The following is an 8,467-nucleotide window of genomic DNA, read 5'->3' as shown; positions in this document are numbered from 1 at the left end:
GTTGGTGAACTGAATTGTCTGTCAAATGTTACCCCAGGTGATGGTTTGTGCTCATCAACTGTGTATTGTTGGGTGTACAGAAGTTAGCTCTGGTTATCATGATGTTAACGTGACTGGTGAACTGAATTGTCTGTCAAATGTTACCCCAGGTGATGGTTTGTGCTCATCAACTGGTGTATTGTTGATTGTACAGAAGTTAGCCCTGATTTTGGCAAGATTGCTGACCATTCCTGTGTCATTGCACGCTTTAGTAACCCTGCTAAGCGATGGTTGTATCTTGTTTTTTATTTCTCTTACACCACAATGTAACCCACAGAATTTGGTTGGGTTGTCAAGGTGGGCTGGATCATTGATGTAGATGTTGAAAAGGTTTTGTGAGAATGGTGATATTTAAGGCAGAGTAGTGTTTACTGTGATACACTCTTATTACCAGTTTTAATGCTTCATGATGCATCTTCTGATAGTTAGTGCAGCTACAACCCATCCTACATTTGATACTCTTGAGCCCATTCTGGGTATTTTGTCAGAAGGAATAGACAACTAGACACAATAATAGGCATTTTCCAGATCTAAAGCTGTTGCCAAGGTGTCCTGACCAGATTCCTTTATATAAACTGCGAATTCAGCAGCTTTGATCCAGGTTTCTCTTTACATTATAATAACCACCTAATAACGATGGTATTAGTGATTCAGTCTGAGAAGAAAATATTTTAGCTACAACCTTTCCTGACATCTTGCCAATGATATTTTTACTACAATAATTCAATGGTCTTTAAGACGAGAGTGATTCTTCATGGGTTTGGATAATGGTTCGCTAAAGATATATCCATATTTCATGGATGCTACTTGTTGCCCAACTATATTGATACTCCAACAAGAGTCTCAATAGGTTGTCTTTTGTAAGCTATTTAAAAGTGGGGATTCTTAAAACATTCAGACCTGGAGCTTCATATTCAGATGTATCTATGACTCTGTGTATCTTGTCCAAGTTAAATATGTCTTTCAGATCCACATGTTATTGCAGCTTATATAGGAATTTCTGTAGCTTGAGCCTTTTCTGCACGCCACCATTGTTACATTGGTTAATGCATCTGTACATAAAGGTCTTGCCTTGGACTTCATCTGTATGGTATGGGGTATCATCATCATCGTAAATGACTGATGTTACTGTGTTTTGGTTTTCGCGACATCCATACACTTGCCGGAGCTCCAGAATGAAGTGCTTTTGGGATATGTTCTTGTTGCATAGTTAATTCCATTTCATGCCACTTGCTTTGGAAGGTGAATGCCTGTAAATAGCACACGCTTTATTCCAGACAGTTTTTGCCTCTTTTGCTTGCACTGGGTCATGCCTTATTCTCATGAATTCAATCTGGGCTTGACTGTGTTCTTTTTAGACTTTATTAGTATCATTATTCCACAAATATGGGGTGGTCCTTTTGCAGAAGCAGGTGATTTGACTTTGCTTCATGGTGAAGAGATGACTGAAGGTACGACACTGTCTGAAAACTTTTCATCCCTGTGTGAGTTTCTAGATTGTTTTGTACCACTTTGTCTTCCAGTCTTCGCACATAAGGCGATCATTGAAGACATTATGACATCTAAAGATGACAATCCAGGTGGATATTAGCAAAGTAAAGATCTATATAGGAGTCGCTTTCACCTCAGTGGTTCTTGTTGCTTCACCCGAGTTTAGCAGTATAAGGTTTTGGCTGTCCTGTGGACAGAGCAGATTATAAACCTTTGCCATTAGAGTTTTCGCCTGAATCCCAGATAGGGATCTGACATTGAAACCTCCTACCACTAGATACATAGGAGTACTGATGATATAATGTCTTATCGTTCATGTAAGCATTGGGAATTTGGATTTATGTGGATAACTTTGGATGAACTATCCAGATGGATGATTATTATTGTTCCACTGAGAATTGTCATAATGATCACAGCAGACGTTCCTAGCATGTTGAATTGAAATGGCAGTTTCAGCCTTTTGGGTAAGCATGTGGTACGAGGTTAAAGCCAATCAGAATGAATGAACTCCTTAGGATCTTGAAATAGTATAACAATAAAATTCATAGAGGTTCTCAAGGCAGTATATGCTTTCTCTGACACACCTTGCCATTTTATTCAACCTATCATAATGTAAAACTGGTAGAATCTGGTGCGCTTTTTTTACGCATGCGTTGGTTTCCAACTCGATTAGGCTTCATTTCCCCACCCCCTTTTTTATCTACTTCTGGACTTTTCTAGTTCCCCCTCTGAATGCCGATCTCCTTTACTTCCTCGGGTACACATCTGGACGCTGTTTTTTTAATGTATTGTTATTTGTAAGTAATACATTTACCACTCGCTGTTCAGAACTCCTGTTTCTTGCCCTGTTTGCCCAAACAAGGCAAGCGAATGATGACAGTCTAGTAAGTAGTCTATTAAAATGTGGCAGCCATTTTTGAAGAGGATGCATGCTGACTAATAGAGTATAAAAATACTCTTTCACCATCGAGCCCTATTCATAACCTCTTAACTTGGCATATCTCTGTTGTTTTCATCCTCTAGAAGCAGGTTGTGAGGAAGTGGCCTCTCCACTTGATGATCTGTAAACTTACCCAGTATGTATGGAACTAACTGGTACAGTTTTCAGATCTGACCGTTGATATAGAGATTCATCTATCCTAACGTTGCACAGCACCAGGCTCCAGGTGGTTAGCACTGAGACCAGTGGATTAGTCCTCGTCTTAGACTGATGTCTGAATGTATGCTAAAACTAAACTAAATTAAATCCAACATTAGTTTAACCCCGATGAAGAAAAATCTACCTTTCGAAAGCGCTCAGTTTATAATATTTCTTACTTTGTCTTTAGTAGTGATAATTCTGTGCTTGTACTTACAATTCAACTCACAATAATTATAATTGTAATAAAATCTAAACACTAGAACTATAATCAACAAATAACAACATTGTACTAAGCCTATAAACGAACAGATGGTAACACTGTATGTAAGAAGACAAACCCCAAATTAACACTGGGTGTAGGAAGACAAAACACAAATTAACACTGTGTGCAGGAAAACAAAACAAATTAACACTGTGTGTAGAAAGACAAAACACAAATTAACACTGTGTGCAGAAAAATAAAACAAACCAACACTGTATGTAGGAAGACAAAACACAAATTAACACTGTGTGTAGGAAGACAAGACACAAATTAATACTGTGTGCAAGAAGACAAAACACAAATTAACACTGTGCGCAGGAAAACAAAACAAATTAACACTGTGTGTAGGAAAACAAAACACAAATTAACACTGTGTGCAGAAAGACAAAACAAATCAACACTGTATGTAGGAAGACAAAACACAAATTAACACTGTGTGCAGAAAGACAAACAAATCAACACTGTATGTAGGAAGACAAAACACAAATCAACACTGTGTGTAGGAAGACAAAACAAATTAACACTGTGTGCAGGAAACAAAAATTTTAAGAAGACAAAACAAATTAACACTTTGTGTAGGAAGACAAAACACAAATTAACACTGTATGTAGGAAGACAAGACACAAATTAATACTGTGTGCAAGAAGACAAAATACAAATTAACAAAATTCAACACTGTACTTGAAACTGAACATGAAAACTTCTACTAAGCTACATTGTTGGTAACTCAACAATGTACTTTAAACTAAACACGTGACACATTACACTTACACCTATCGTTTAGCAGCTGGTAACAGTATGATGAAAATTCTATCTAATAATGTGGTAAAGAATGCGTACATGATAAAACGGATTTCAACAGGATGTGAATTTTATACATGGATATTACTTTCAAGAACGCTGAAATTGAATCGCAATAGCTGAATTAATAAAACTCTCACTTATTGAAAGGAAATATTTATTAGATTTGTTCGTCTTTTTTTTTTCACCTTGGAATTCTAATCACGGAACTGTTATTGTTGAATACGAGGGGAAAAATCCCTGCACCTTTCTATGTAATATCAAGTCAGAGAAGCTTAATAGACGGCATATTAAGAATATATCATTTGTATGCCAGATAGGCAATCCGGCTTTTCCATTTTAGAGCGAATTCTAAAGTGCTAACAAAGAAAGTACGAACCGTTTTCTGAATAAGACTCATTTTGAAACACAGCGTGCTTTACAAATAGTTTACAAAAACTGTTGCAATACTGATCTTACTTTCAGACTACCAGTACGTTACATACCGCACGTGATTCATTGTACAACTAAGATGAAATAGCGAAGCAACTTCCTTTTATTTTCTAGCCATGTAAATGTTTAAAAAGTAACCAGGTTTTTATTTTCTAGATTTCTAACGATGATGTATCTCAAGTAGCACTTTCGATAGCTTTCTTTTGCTTTGATAGTGCGTGAGTGGCATGATGTTGTTAAATACGGATCCGGTAAAAAAAATATATATATACTAGTAATAATGGTGCCAGTAATAACACAGTTTCTTTCTTAAAGGAAAAAAACAACAACAAAGAATAAAACAACAAAATTGTATGTTTACCTAAAAGTGTGCTTCTCACTTTTCATTATTATTTTTAGCCATTTGTTTTCACAGACATTATTACCAGTGCCATTTTTATCGTTCATAGACATTATTACCAGTGCCATTTTTATCGTTCATAGACATTATTGCCAGTGCCATTTTTGTCGTTCATAGACATTATTACCAGCGCCATTTTTATTGTTCATAGACATTATTACCAGTGCCATTTTTGTCGTTCATAGACATTATTACCAGTGCCATTTTTATCGTTCATAGACATTATTACCAATGCCATTTTTGTCGTTCATAGACATTATTACCAGTGCCATTTTTATCGGGTAATGTTGCCTATAAGTGTAATAACAAAGGTTTATTATCTTTTTCAATACGGCCTGGTGTTTAGAGATGCGGGTCGCGAGGTCGAATCGTGTCACCGATAATGCTCGCACTTTCAGTCGTTATAATGTGAGATCGAGTCCACTTTCTGTCAGTAAATAGCAGCTTAAAATTTGGCGGCGAGTGGTGTTGACTAGCTGCCCTCCCTCTAGTGAGTCTAGTCTATCATTTCTGGCACAGATAGCCCTCAAATATCTTTGAGCAAAAACAAAATCTGGCGATACCCCCCCCCCGCCCCTCTACCCAGTGGCTCACTCTGAAGGCTTATGACGGTAAACACCAGGATCCGATACTCATGATAGGCACAACACAGATAGCCCATTATGTATATTTGCGCTTCATAACAAACAGTGTCGATACTACTTTTATTATATTATTATATTTGAAAACTAGCTTCACGTGGAACGTGTTATTTTCTTATGCGTAATAATACCACTAGTGATTACGTTTGCAACAAGCATGGATATGCTTTGGTTAGGCATGAATTCCATCTTGCTGCGAGATGTTGTTGGCAAAAAAAAAAAGTTTATCAAAACGAAAGTATTTCAGTCTTTTTTTATTTTGTTCTTTCTCCTCAACAGTTATAACTTATAACGGTAAAATTTGTGGTTAAAGCCCTGCGATGGACTCAGCGCAGCTTTGGCTTAAACTTTTTATTTTACAGAACTAATTACTATAGTTTTATTTGAGCCTACACACAAACAGCGTTAAACAAAATATTCATAACTTTATACATTTGTGAAGTACAGCCTTCAATAACTGTAAACTTTGCATGTCGTCTGTCAATGTTTATAGAATTTCGAAAAGATTCCATTTAAGATACACTAATTTATGAATTTACTGTCTCTATCGACGGTGCCGCCATCTACTGAATTTTTGCACCAACATTTATTCCATCAACAAATTTATCTCAGGAAGAGAGTTTAATGACGGTTCGGACCACGATTTGGATTTCTTAGTGATCCTTTCCCCCTACGAGGCGAAATTACAGTAGACAGCCCATTTTATAAACCGTTTCTTGTTCTATTCGCTGTTAGATATCGTTCTGTTTTGGTTTAGGCTCGGCATGGCCAGGTAGTTCGAATCTTCCGTCCCACCAAACATGCTCGACCTTTCAGCAGTGGAGGCGTTATTATATGACGGTCAATCTTACTAAAAAGAGTTGGTAAAAGAGTAGCCCAAGAGTTGGTGGTGGGTGGTGATGAATAGCTAGCTGACTTAGCCCTCGTGTAGCTTTGTGCGAAATTCCAAAGAAACCAAACCTGTTTTGGTTTTTCCGAACCTTCGCGCAAAGTCATACAGCGACTATCTGCACATCATAGCCGTCCCTAATTTTGAGCTGATAGAGCTGAGTAAAGGCAGCTAGTCATCACCACCCACCACCAACTCTTGGGCTACTCTTTTACCAACGAATAATGGGATTGATCGTCACATTATAACACCCCCACGGCTGAAAGGACAAGCATGTTTGCTGGGACGGGGATTCGAACCCGCGACCCTCAGATTGCGAGTCGAGTGCCCTAACCACCTGGCCATTCCGGACCTCTTTGGCAGGTCTTTTACAGTTCAATAACAAACGTACAGAAGCGGGTTTGAAGCGTCTATAGTAGTTTTTTTTTTAATTACTCAAATTTAATTGTAATTCTTAGCACACAAGCAACCGACAAATTCTTGCATACAACACAAAGCTCATGTTAATTGCAGACTAAAACATTTTTTTGTTTAATCTTTATAATAGTGAGAGTTGTCATGGACAATTTTTTACTTACAAACATTATCGAATTTAAGTTAACATGGACGGCTAACGCTCGAAATTCAAAAATTCTTTGCTCGAAATTCAAAACAAACAAACAAACCTACCAAAAAACGTACGTTGTATGTATTTCTCACTAGTGGAGGGTCAAGAGACTCCCTCTATAATTTGTAAACTACAACAAAAGTATACAATTATATCAAAATAAGTGTTAAGAAGATCAGGAATAACGCATGTTAGTTTTTTTTTTTTTACCCCAAATATATTTCATTTAATACTTCAATTTCAACTTTTTAATTTCAAAATATCGAGATATAAATGTAATGGCTAAAACCGCTTGTTTAAAGTTAAATAGTAATCTAATATTCTATATTGCGTTGTTGTCATTATGTTAATTAAAAATAAGTAAGTGTATCTTTATTAAGAATTGCAATTACGTCTGATATTAGAATTGATCAGAAATGTTAACGAAAGCTAGAAATATTATTCACTATCAGTAATTTTCTTTTTTACGTAATGGGTTCGACGAGTACGTAGATAGTACTCTCGACAACAAAAAGTAGTGTTTCTATCTACACCTGAACCAGGTTGTTTATCAACTTATTTATTGTTAGGACTAATACTTGATATATATATATATATATTACTGTTCACTGTTCAGTTTGATTAGTTACCATACTTCTTATTTTTATCAGATAACCTAAGTTGATGACGGGATGCTTCTAGAACCATTTATGGGTTTCTAGATCAGACAGGTTTATTACACGCCTACGTTCGTGACGAAGCGTGACTTTTCACAAACCTACCAGTCCCACAAGAGAAGAACAAACTAAACAAGACCGAATAAAAATCCCAGTCATCCATCTAAATATGCTGAAGACGGTGTTATCATAAATACTATATACCTTCACCACGATTTGATTATTATTTAATAAATTCTTTAGTAAATGATAAATATATTCAACATAATGATGAACTTACTAATATAACGCCCCCCAGTGGCACAGCAGTATGTCTGCGGACTTACAACACTAGAATCCAGGTTTAGATACTCGTGGTGGACAGAGCACAGATAGCCCATTGTGTAGCTTTGTGCTTAATTACAAACAAACAATACTAATATAACCCTGCTCTATAAAATTTCTGTCTATGCCGAAGGCGCCATCTTTAGTATAGGTCGTATTAAGTCACATATATTTAGTATACCAATAACAATAGTTTATAAAACATAGAAATGGAGGAACCCAAGCTTGTCTTTTCTTTTTTTAATTTTTACTGTTGCCTGGTTGTCAGTTATCTCGCCTCTTTCTTTCACGTATCCATATTGTTTGCTGGTTAATTTTTGAAAATCTGGACTAGAAAATCAAACTTCTTGATTGCCTTCAATTTTTTAAACTTTATTATTGTTTCTTGAGGGGTGTTTGTTTTTTCTTTGTTTGTTATTAAGCACAAAGTTACGCAATGAACTATCTGTGATCAGCCCAACGCAGCTATCAAAACCAGAATTGTAGCGTTGTAAGCTGCAAGTCTTACCGCTGAACAACTTTCAAGCGGTTTTGAAAAAGCATTCACAACTACGGAATCAGTAATTAATTAACAACTTAAATATATTTTTTTAAATGTTGAAAAACGACAATGAACAAAAAACGGCAGTGTACGAGCTTTCATTAGGGAAGTATAACTAAAAACCATGGTGTAATACTGTGTAGTTTGTTTTGAACGTTTGAAAGTAAATTAGTTACACTAATATGATGAATAAAGCAAATTAAGTGAACGTAAGGCAAAATAAACAAATAAATATAAACGGTA

This window comes from Limulus polyphemus, unplaced genomic scaffold (genome assembly GCF_000517525.1).
Source record: "Limulus polyphemus unplaced genomic scaffold, Limulus_polyphemus-2.1.2 Scaffold1118, whole genome shotgun sequence".
Taxonomy (NCBI): domain Eukaryota; kingdom Metazoa; phylum Arthropoda; class Merostomata; order Xiphosura; family Limulidae; genus Limulus; species Limulus polyphemus.
The sequence above is the reverse complement of the archived record's forward strand: the minus strand, read 5'-3'. Positions refer to the sequence as shown.